General features: G+C 38.0%; 1 protein-coding gene across 1 annotated transcript in view; it reads right to left on the bottom strand.

Moving 5' to 3' along the window:
• The window catches only part of MACROD2 (mono-ADP ribosylhydrolase 2), a 1581126-nt gene that overhangs the window by 1340668 nt on the left and 228578 nt on the right, over nt 1-11880 (bottom strand). The gene's annotated exons all lie outside the window — the stretch shown is intronic.

Raw genomic sequence — 11880 nt, 5'->3', positions numbered from 1 at the left:
AGAGGACCACATGGCCAGCCCCACTATGAGACGTGATGTTTTCTTATAAAGAAGCTTGGAGTCAACCTACTTCTGAAATATTTAACATGTATTATCCTTTGACTTCTATATATTAAAATATGCCTCACCAAATTAAAAAACCTTGAGTTCTACAATCCATTTTCTCAGATCACAATGCTATAAGACTGGAAATCAACAACAGAAAGAACATAAACATAAACACAAACACACATAGACTGAACAACGTACTACTTAAAAATGATGGGTAAAAAAAAATAGATCAAATAAGGGATAAAATTTTAAAATTGCCTGAAACAAAAGATAATGATACCACATCATAATGGGATCTTTGGGACATAACATAAACAGGTATGTAGGGAAAATTTATAGCAATTACATGACAAAAGAGAAGAAATGCAAACCCAACACCTTAACACAACACACCCAACAACTAGGGGAAAAGGCAACAATATAAACCTTAAAACATAAGAGAAAAATCATAAAGATTAGAGAAGCAATACATGAGTTGGAAAACAGAAAAACAATGAAAAAATTAACAAGAAAAGAAGTTTTTTGAAAGGATTAACAAAATTGACCAACCCATGGCAAACTTAACAAAGGAAAAGAATGAGAAGATGTAAGCACCCAGAACTTGAGATAAAAGTTCTATTGACATCACAATAGAGCCAAATGAAAATAGCAAGAATCATAACATAGTACTATGAAAGATTGTACTCCAACAAGTTTGGTAATCTAGAAGAAATGGAAAATACCTAGAAATATACCATCTACCCAAATTAACACAGAGGTAGAAAATCTGAACAGACCAATGACAAAAGAAGAAATAGAGAAGGTCATTGAGAAACTTCCAACCAGGACCAGACAACTTCACAGGGGAATTCTATGATGTATTCATTTGGAGCAGAGCTGTTACCAATTCTACATCGACTATTCCAGATTATAGAAAGGAACAACAAACTCCCAAACTCATTCTATGAAACCAGTATCAACCTAATTCCAAAACCAGGGAAAGACCCTACAAAGACAGAAGACTATAGACCAATAGCCTCTGAACATGGATACAAAGTATCTCAACAAAATTCTGGCAAGGAAAATCTAACAAAATATCCAAAAAATCATTAATCATAACCCAGTGGGTTTCATACCTGGGATGCAGGGATGGTTCAACTTTTGAAAAACAATCAACATAATCCACCATATAAACCAGATAAAATATAAGAACCACATGGTTATACCAATAGATGTACAAAAAGATTTTGACAACATTCAACACTCATTTCTAATGAAAATACTCAGTAAATAAAACATATATTAAAATGTGTTACTGCATACTTTGAAGAAGAACTTCCACAGGAGAACAGTGAAGTGTTTTTCAATTCCTCTTCTTCTCAAGGTTATCCATGTAAACATCTTTCTGGTATTCTCTACTTTGAGTCAAGATCCATCTCACATCAGCTCTGATATCTCCTGTTCCACATCTTCTGAATCTGACCTGAACCTCTGGCAGCTTCCTGTCAATGTACTGCTGCAATCATTGGTGGATGGTCCTCACTAAAATTTTACTTGCATATGACATCAGTGATGTTGTTCTATAATTTGAGCATTCTTTTGAGTCACCTTTTTTTTGGGTTGGAACAGGTACAAATATAGATCTCTTCCAGTCAGTTGGCCAAGTAGCTGTCTTCTAAATTTCCTGGCATAGACGAATAAGTGCTTCCAGTGTTTCATCAGTGTGCTGAAACATTTCCATTGGTATTCCATCAATTCTGGAGCCTTGTGGTTGGTTAATGCTTTCTGTGCAGCTTGAACTTCTTCCTAAAGCACCATTGGTCCTTGCTTATATGCAACCTCCTGCTATGGAGGAATGTTTACTAGTTCTTTTTGGTATAATGATTCAGTATTCTTTCCATCTTCTTTTGATGCGTCCTGCATCATTAAGTATTTTGTCCATAGAATCTTTCAATATTGTAACTGGAGGTTTGAATTTTTCTTGAACTCTTCAGTTTTAGATATGCTGAGTGTGTTCTTACTATTGGGTTTTCTAATTCTAGGTCTTTGCAGATTTCATTAAAATGTTTGACTTTGTCATCTCAAACTGTCATTTGAGATATTCTATTCAGCTCCTTGACTTCATCATTTCTTCCATTTGCTTTAACTATTCTATGATTAAGGGCAAGTTTCGGAGTCTCTTCTGAAATCCACTTTGGTCCTTTCTTTATTTCCTGTCATTTTACTTTCTTCATAAATAATGTTCTGCATGTCCCCCCAGAACTCATCATGTCACCAAGTCAACTCTTCCCCAAGAAATTGTCTCCCCTTCAGTCACATTTCGAGTGCCCTCTGAGTGCCCTTTGAGGGGCCCATCTACCAGTGGTGTCTCTGACAATGTTCTGTTTCCTCTGTTTAGGCTTTAGTATATGAAAATGTTTCAAAGCTAAGCATAAGGCTTTCAGCAGATGCAGTTAATTTAAAAATGCAATTCCTTATCATTTGATGCTCTTTTTGACTCATTTTAAAGTTGTTTCACCTTTTAATATTTTCTGCTCTCTTTTCATGGTGGGCACTTCAAAAGCACCCGCAGCTCCAGGCTTTCTACTGCCAGAAACAGTTACAATCTTGGAAACTCAGAGGGTGTCGCTGAGTCAGCATTGACTCAATGACAGTGAGTTTTCTATTGAGGTTTTTTTGCTTTGTGTTGTAATTGTTATTTCTGTTTGCTTGCATTTTGTTTGATTATCTCTATATGAAACCCAGGATATGTAAATCTATTGTGACAGTAACAGAATTAATCATTACCTTGGGCCATGCATGGTATAGGAGGACATTGGGGAAATAGGAAATTAGCAACAAGGAATATGAGAAGAAAATGTTCTAAAATTGATTGTGATAACAATTGCACAACTCCTCCTAACATGATGGAACAATTAAATTGTTTGATATGTGAAATATATAACAATAAAACTATCTTAAAATGTTGATGGTTTTTAAGGGGGTTCCATATGTTTGATAAGTTTTCTTAGAGGACACAAGAAACTTATTGGGAAAATCTTTTTATGAAAACTGTATTTCTGAAAAAAGAATCAGAATTTTGTTTCTCAATTCAACAATATACTTGTTCCTTCCCAAAGGTTGTCATGAGAATTTTGTTCGGAAAAGTTATTCCATCCATCCTATAGCCCCCAATTTGCCCCTCCAGACTTCTTTTTGTTCTCAAAACAAAACATACTTTTCTTTAAAAGTAACACGCTGAGTCTCTTGAGGATACTATAAGTGTCTTTTGACACTGTGTAAATTGAACAGTGTTGAATTCGTCAGGGAAGCCTCAGAGAAATGGAAACACTGCCTTCAGAAGCACCTATATGGGGCAAATATTAAGAACAATAGCTTCACATTTTTATACTTTTCTTTAAAAGAGATGTCTGTGTTTGTAGCAATGATTTTTTTACTCACCCTTGTATATGAATATATATACAAGTAATATATGTATACATTTATACAAAAATACACATGCATGTACATTTATACCTTACATAAATACACATACAATTATTTTTCATTATTAACCCTATCTTTCAAGTTTTTATTGGTGCCATTTCCTCAACATCTCATGTTCTGTACTTGTTTGTTTTTTAAGTATTTGATGACAACACAATGAGTAACATAGATGGAGTTGGGAGAGGTGGATACGATGACAATCTATCTTTAATGAACTTGAATTTGGCAACAACAAAATACAAAACATACACCCCAATTTTGAGACTTTATAAATTAAAAATAAATAAATCTGCTTCCAATTCATTTGCACAATTCCTTGGAATTTTGTTCTGTTACATGTGATTGCTTCATGAACTTTCTCCACCACCCCACTCAATTCCTTATAACCAAAGAACAGAGCAGGCTCTTGTTCTTGACATACCAAAACACTGCTCAACAACTGTAAGGGGAAAATGTAATTCCATATATGTTGTTGGTGGTGGTGTTAGGTGCCATCAAATTAGTTCAATGCACAATAGAACAAAACAGTGCTCAGTGCTCTGCCATCTTCACAATTGCTCCTATGCTTGAGCCCATTGATGCCGCCATTGTGTCAATCCCTGTCCTTGAAGACCTTCCTCTTTTGTGTTGCCCCTCTACTTTACCAAACACGATGTCCTTCTCCAGGGCTGGTATCAGCCCTGACACCATGTCCAATGTATGTAAAAGGAAGTCTCAACATCATGGACTCTAAAGAGCACTCTGGACTTACTAGGGTCTTAAAGGCTTGTTTTAAAAAGCAGCCATCTAAGTGAGGCATCAACTAAGTCCACATAGAGGAAGCACACCAGTCTGTGTGATCCAAGAATTGTAAATAATAAATCCAAATCTAAAGGAGGAAAATAGTGTCAGAGCTTAAATTGTGAATACCTGGTTTGCAGAAGGCTATACATGACAGTGAGAGCCCAAAAGCCATTTGTAGGATCCACACATGGATTAAGCCTCTGGTGAATCCCCTCTGATCATAGTTGAGGGATGTGTATAGCCCTGGCATCAGACAGAGAACATTGAAAAGTTGATTATAGCAGATGTAGTTAAGTCACAATATTATATATCATTTGATCTCCCCTTTGACCCATTTTAAAGTTGTTTCCGCTAGGGATGTGGGGGAAGGTGAAGGGAAATACACGTGGATTAAGGCCCTGGTGAATTTCCTCCAATCATGGATAGGCATGTGAGTAGACTTGCTAATATGCAGAATGCATTGGAAAGTGGTTTTGTGAAGATTCAGTTAGACTAAAATTTAGCACCATTATCATTTTATCTCCCTTACGATCCATTTATGGTAAGTTTGTTCTACTTTCTTTTTAATTATAAATTCTTATTAGTTTTAATTTGCTATTGTTAGTTTTTTCCCAGTGCTTTTCCATATATGAAATCGAGGATAGGTAAATCTATAGAGACAGTAATTAGATTAATGGTTCCTTTGGAGTATGGCAGGAGATGTTGGGGGAAATAGGGAGCTAGTAACCAGGAGTACAAGAATGAAGAAAATGTCCTAAAACTGATTGTGATGATGATTATACAACTCTTCTTGATGTGATTGAACTATTGAATTGTATGATGTTTGAATTATATGCTTCTAAACTGTTAAAAATATATTGGCATACACATAAACAGAAACAAGAAGTGTTTTTAATGCCTCTCATTAAATACAATTTAATAAACAAACAAGCAAAAAAGGGAAACTTGTGCAAATGAGATTTTAAACATAAAATAATTTGAAGGTTTGCTACTAGAATGAAAAAATTAATTCAACATGGTAATAAAAATAAACTAAATACATAATTATCAGTTACATTCCTATATGCTATCAGTAAATTAAATGACAAAAATTAAAAACACCATCTACAGTAACATCATATAATTAAACATTAAATAAGTTAACAAAGATGTGCAACACATATAAAATTGTAAAATATTTCTGAGAGAAATACAAAATAAGAAAAATGGAAGGATTGTCATGTGTATGAATTGGAAGATTCAAGACTGTATTAATAGTACTAATAGTCACGACTTGCCAAGAAAAACAACAAAGTTGAAGCATTTACTCATCAAAATTTAAAATGGAAGCAAGAGTAAATAGATGTATGCTATGTATACATGGACACTTGTGGGAAAGATAGGGCCTTTAAAGTGAATGCTAGGGGTCAATATAGGGGGGAAATGGATTTGACACCCATCTAACATTCTCACAGCCATCAACTCAATGCTGATTTACAGTCACCCCCTATGGGTTTCCAAGACTGTTTATGAGAGTAAAAAGCCCAGTATTTCTGCTAGTGTTTTTGAACTGCCGCCTATGCAAATTGCAGCCCAAAGCTTAACCACTCAACACCAGGGCTCCATGCTCTATTTAATCCAATCACTTTTTACTTGAGCAAAATGTCCAACAGCTTAAAAATGTGGTGCATTCAGTTAAATCTTACCCAGCCCAGACAAGCCTATAATTGGAGGGTTATATATAACCTAACATTAAATAATTAAGGTAAAAATGCAATTAATTCATTACAGAATATACAGAACATTCTTCAATTACAGGAGCTCAATTTCAAGTTTCTTTATTTCTTTGCAAATGTTTTGTAATAGAAAAAGAAAATGAAGATATGTGATTAGAAAGCAAACGAAAAAAATATGTTGCACAGTGCAATAAGGCAGATAGTTTAGTGTCTTAATATATTTTTTTATTGTGTGGTAGTTATGAAGTTTGTTGGGATCTGATAATACATAGGTCTTCCAACACATTGAAGTCATTGATTCATCTGTCAACTAATTTGGTGGATTTGTATCAGTAATAAAAATAAGTGTACCTTTCCATATCTATAGACCATGTTATGAAACTATACTATGATAGAAATATTAGTTTCCCTTTAGATAATAAATATTCATTTCAATCATAGGATCTTCTGACAATTAATAGAGGAACAAAAAAAATTATAAAACATCAATGCTGTCGAAATTAGTGGCAGGTGGAGTGGGCGTCATCTCCTGGCCTGGGTTCCTGCCCAGGAACAGCTTCCCTTAGCCCTTACTAAGGAATTCAATAGCAATTTCTAAGGAAAACTGCAGTCTCTGGCCAACATCCTGGACAGCGACACCGCCCAGCAGCAACAGACGCTGAAGTGAGGCCAGAATGACTTTGAAGATTATGCAGTGAAGAATATATGTGCCCTGCAGCCAGACTTTCAGTCTGTAAAAGATGATACTAATCTTCTACATAGAGCAAGCTTGAAAAATCAAGAAAACACTGATTTCCTAAAGGCAACCAAAGTACAGAGTACAACCAAAGATGGAAAGAAATTCAACAGATATAAAAATAAGAGAGTTTTTCCAGAATATAGGTATAATTATTGGACCAAAGGAGCATCAAGTCAATAGCTCCATACCCTAGTCGGCTGATGATCAGAACTTTCCGAAGTCTAATGTGAAGGACTATCTGCCTGTTCACAGCAGCTCTGTTCCTGACATACCTCCACATAGTCCACAACTTTCTGATTTTGGCATTGAGTGTACATGATATCCCAAATTCTATCCTATCATTCACTAGAAGCAAATGACCATAAATAAGATCCCAGAATTTTAACCCCACCTTCCAAACAACCAGAAGCTAAAGTCCTTTAAAAATCTCCCAGCTGTGCCTTAAAGATAAATGATTTAGAGAGCCTGACGATAAAAATTGAACACTTCGGCATCTCAGAATATGCATATTTAAATGAAGATTGCACAGTGAGCCTTAACCATTTGAAAAGTAATAAAAGCAATGGAGCCATAGAAGAAAGATCCACTGGCCCATGATGCCTTATTTGTCTCCCCTAGCCCCAGAGTCCAGCAATTGGGAAAAACTGGTGCTGAGTATTCAGTCACCCTAGATTCCAACGTTCTGTAATCCATCTTTGAGGATCCTTTCTACAATTAACAGTACCGATTTAGTACCCTTGGATTACCATTAACAGATTCAAAGAGTTTAACCAATGCTTTGGAAAGGAAATATGGCACTAAGTTTATTTTAAATTCAAAAGAATGCTGTGAGAATATGGTGGACCCCTCTTCTCCTAAGATTTCCTCTTATGAGAACTTTCTCACGATACCCACACCTCCAGAAGGAACTACAATTCCAAAAGATATTCTCTGATTTTGTCAAAATACAACTCAAACCTAGCTACTGTAGTAGCCACTAAAACAGCATTACCTAAAAGCCTCAGGCTAAACATTCAAGATATTTGCAACAAAGAAAATTGATTTTAAAAATCCTAGTGGATTCATCCATTATAGACACCAAGTAAAACGAAATGAAAGCAGAGATGGATTGGGGTTTTTGTTGTTGTTTTTCACCACCTCTTGCCTCTCTCCCTAATTAAAAACAATTCATGTAGAAGAAAATCATGGACAGCTGATGTCATCACGGTTTCTGATTAAGTTCTCATTTCATTTAACCTCATTTAATCTTGTTCAAGTGTACTCTAGTTATTCAGCTTTTAAGGATCATCACTGGTTGGTGATTTCAAATTCACCTTGATTAATTTCACAAGATGTAAATAAATCAGGAAGCAGAGCGAGAAAACACACATACACAAACACACACACACACACACACAACCAAGGCTGTTCCTGATTTTTTACCCAGACTACTTTACAAAGTCATATTTACAACTGTTCTTTATATTTCATTTTTAACAGATTCAAATACCTCTTTTGCCCAAAATTAATGCAATCATCATTGTGATAATCATGAAAAATAATAATTATTAATATTATTTGTTATAATTAATGTTACTGATAGAAACACTATTACTTTATAGTTACAATAAGCTTAGGACTATGAAATTAAATTATATATTTTAAGGACAATTTGATATTTTTGAAAATGTAATAATCATCTCTGGCTGTTAAAGTTTAAGTCAAAGTGCATTTTTATAGGGGTGCAGTTCCACCGGTCAGCTAGATCCCAGACTGGCTCCCAAACCTGGGAGGTTTGGCCTTTTTATAAGAGACACACTGGTGACTCCTCCCCTATCTCTCTGCCCTTTTGCCTTCCTGCTTAATGGGATGTGCACCAGTTCCAGGGGCAGCCCGTATGGAATGGCCAACCCTGAGAGAGGTTGGCACCCTGCCATGTTTCCACCAACTCTGGATCCATGCGACTGCACCCACAAGCCTGTTTTCTTCCTGAATCCTGCTACGCCTTTCTGCCTCATTGGCCTATAGCTACATGAGTCTGGAGAATGTTGCTCATAGCCTCAGACAAACAGAGGTAAGTTGGATTAGGTTGAGATTCTTTCGTGATGTAATATACTTCTTAATATAAAACTTTCATATACATCCATGAATTTCACTGGTTTTCCTGCTCTAGACAACCTAGCCTGCCACATAATCCTAGTTAATTGACCTAATAATATGTTTAATGTTTTTGTTAAACATCCTAGTCATTGTTTAGTACCCGGGGCCTTAAAACTTGCAAGCAATCACCCAAGACATAATAATTGACCTATTTGCCTGGAATAAAAGGAAAGAAAGGAGAATTAGGAAGAGGATAATAAGGAAGTGGGCCACTTCTTCCTTTGCCATGACACTCAAAGAATGGAATGGTATCTAGCTACTAATACTGAACAATTTTATCAAAGATTCTAAAAAAAAAGATACCTGATCAAAGATGGTGAAATGTAAAATAGAATTTCAAATTCTCATAGATTCCAGAACTTTGGAGTCATGAAAGTGGGAAGAACCTACCTAAAATAATGTTTAAAGCAAATGATGATGGAGGGAGCAGGGCATTAATCCACCCAGGGGGAGACTACTGGTTTTGTCTCCATGGAATCTGGGTGGGCATGCAGACCCTACCATGATGCACCAAACCAGGAGTACAGCATGGTCATGTGGAAGAATGCATGAAAAGAGAGAAGTACAAGGCTAGCCCCAACCACAGACAAGCTGTCCTCTCACCCACCTAGAAATACATGTGACGGCAGAACTGAACCTATAAGTTGGGGAGAGGGGCAAGATGCCACACCCACAGCAGGCAGGCCTGGAGGGAGGAAGAGAAAGAGAGAGTTGGATTGGATTTCACACTGGCACACCAGGCCTGGAGGATGACATCCCTGCGGGGAGCTAATGGGACAGAGAAGGGACTGGGCAAACAACAACAGCACGTGTTATGCTGTCCCCTTACTGGAGCAGACTGTGACAGAGGGCATTTCTGGGGTCACATGGTGGGGAGGCCGTGCGGTGTGAACCCCCCAAAATGGAGCGAACCAAGAAGTGAGCATACCAGACCAGCAGCTGGAGAAAGGCAGAGCCAAGAAGCCCCTGAGGATCCCCAAGGGGGCACTCCAGGCCAGGAGGGGCAGCTCCTGGACAGTCTCGATGGCCAGCGAACAGACCCAGGACTTTAGTATATTTCTTCTCTCTTTTTATTTTATTTTTATTTTGTCGTATTCATTTACTATATTCATTTTAAAAAATCAGTTTGGGCTATGTCATAGTTGTTATATATGCTCATGTCCGAGGCAAAAGAAGTGGGACCAACTGTCCCAGGGAGACCTGGGAGGTGAGGGTCATGGGGGAAGGGGGCGGTGAGCAGGCTGCACCATGGACAGGGGAACAACTGGGTTGTTGGAGTCAATAACAAGAAGGAGACAGGGATCCAAGGAGGGGAGGGCGTCAGAGCAACAGCAAACTAGCTAGGAGGAGGTACCAACAGGCAGAAATTAGGGGAAAGTGGCAGTGGGGCAGGAGGAAGGTAAAAGGAAACAGGAAGGACCAAGGAAGCAAAGCAATGGATAGAGGTATAAACATAGCAGTGCACATTTGTAAATACATTAATCCACAAAAATAGAGGCATTGGTCCATGTAAATATAATTATACGGCAATGCACTGAGGTAGGGGATGGACTTTAGGCCTCTGCTCATACCCTCCCTCAATCCAAGAACACTTTGTTCTAAGCAATCGGCAGTCTGAGATGTTCACACTCCCAACACAATTACTGAAGACAAAACAGGTGCATAAGCAAATGTGGTGAAGAGGGCAGATGGTGTCCGGCTATTAAAAGATATAGCATCTGGGGTCTAAAAGGCTTGAAGTTACACAAGCCACCATTCAGCAGTGAAGCAACAAGTCCACATGGAAGAAGCATACCACCGGTGCAATCATGAGGAGTCATAGGGACCAGGTAATAGACATCAGCAGACACATAACAAACAAAAGCATATTGTTGATAATAAGGGAGGTTAGAGCGGAGATCCAAAGCCCATCTGTAGACAGTGGTACAATCTCCCAACAGAGAGGCCAAAGGGAGGGGATGAGTCATCAGGGTGCAGTAGAGCATCGATAAAACACATTATATTCCTTGAGGCTTCCTCACTCCCCACTACCATGACCCCAGTGCTGCTTCCCAGTTCAGACTAGACCGGAACATGTACACAGGTATAGAAAGGGATGGGAGCTCACGACACACAGAATCCAGGAGTGGGAATGGTGATGCTGGAAGGGTAGGGGGATGTGGGGGAGAGGAAGAGAAAATGGGGATCGATCGCAATGATGGACACATAACCATACACCCCTCTACAGGGGAAGAACAACAGAAAACATGGGGAAAGGGAGACAGCGGTCGGTGTGAGAGATGAAAATAATAACAATGTACAATCTATCGGAGGGTTATTGAGTGGGGGGAGAGAAAAAAAAGAGCTGGTACCGAGGGCTCAATAGAAAGTAAATGTCTAGAAGAGAATGAGGGCAACATATGTATAAACATGCCTGATTCAATTGATGAATGGACTGTGATAAGAGTTGTGCAAGCCCCAAATAAAATTTTTTAAAAGAATGTTTAAAGCTTAAACCCAAACTATTAATACCAAACAATAGTTAATCAATAAGAAGTGTCTGTTGTATTATGCTTTTTCCACGATTGCTGAAGAAAAATGTGAACATAAGCAAAGGTGGTGAAGAAAGCTGATGGTGCCCAGTTACCATAAAATATAGCATCTGGGGTCTTAAAGGTTTGAAGACAAACAAGCGGCCATCTAGCTGAGAAGCATCAAAGCCCATATGGAAGAACCACACCAGCCTGTCTGACCACGAAGTGTAGAAGGGATCAGTTATCAGACATCAAAGAACTGAAAATCATATCAGTGGGTGCCCGCTTTACTGACACAACCACTGAAGGCAAACGTGTGCATAAGCAGATGTGGTGAAGAGAGCTAATGGTTCCTGGCTATCAAAAGTTATAGCGTCTGGGGTCTTAAAGGCTTGAAGGTAAACAAGCGGCCATCCAGCTGAGAAGCATCAAAGCCCACATGGAAGAAGCACACCAGCCTGTCTGACCACGAGGT

Source organism: Echinops telfairi, unplaced genomic scaffold, assembly GCF_000313985.2.
Source record: "Echinops telfairi isolate 266 unplaced genomic scaffold, ASM31398v2 ScPeMD7_5592;HRSCAF=6446, whole genome shotgun sequence".
Classification (NCBI taxonomy): Eukaryota; Metazoa; Chordata; class Mammalia; order Afrosoricida; family Tenrecidae; genus Echinops; species Echinops telfairi.
Note: the sequence above shows the minus strand (reverse complement) of the source record. Positions and strands in the feature narration are given on the sequence as shown.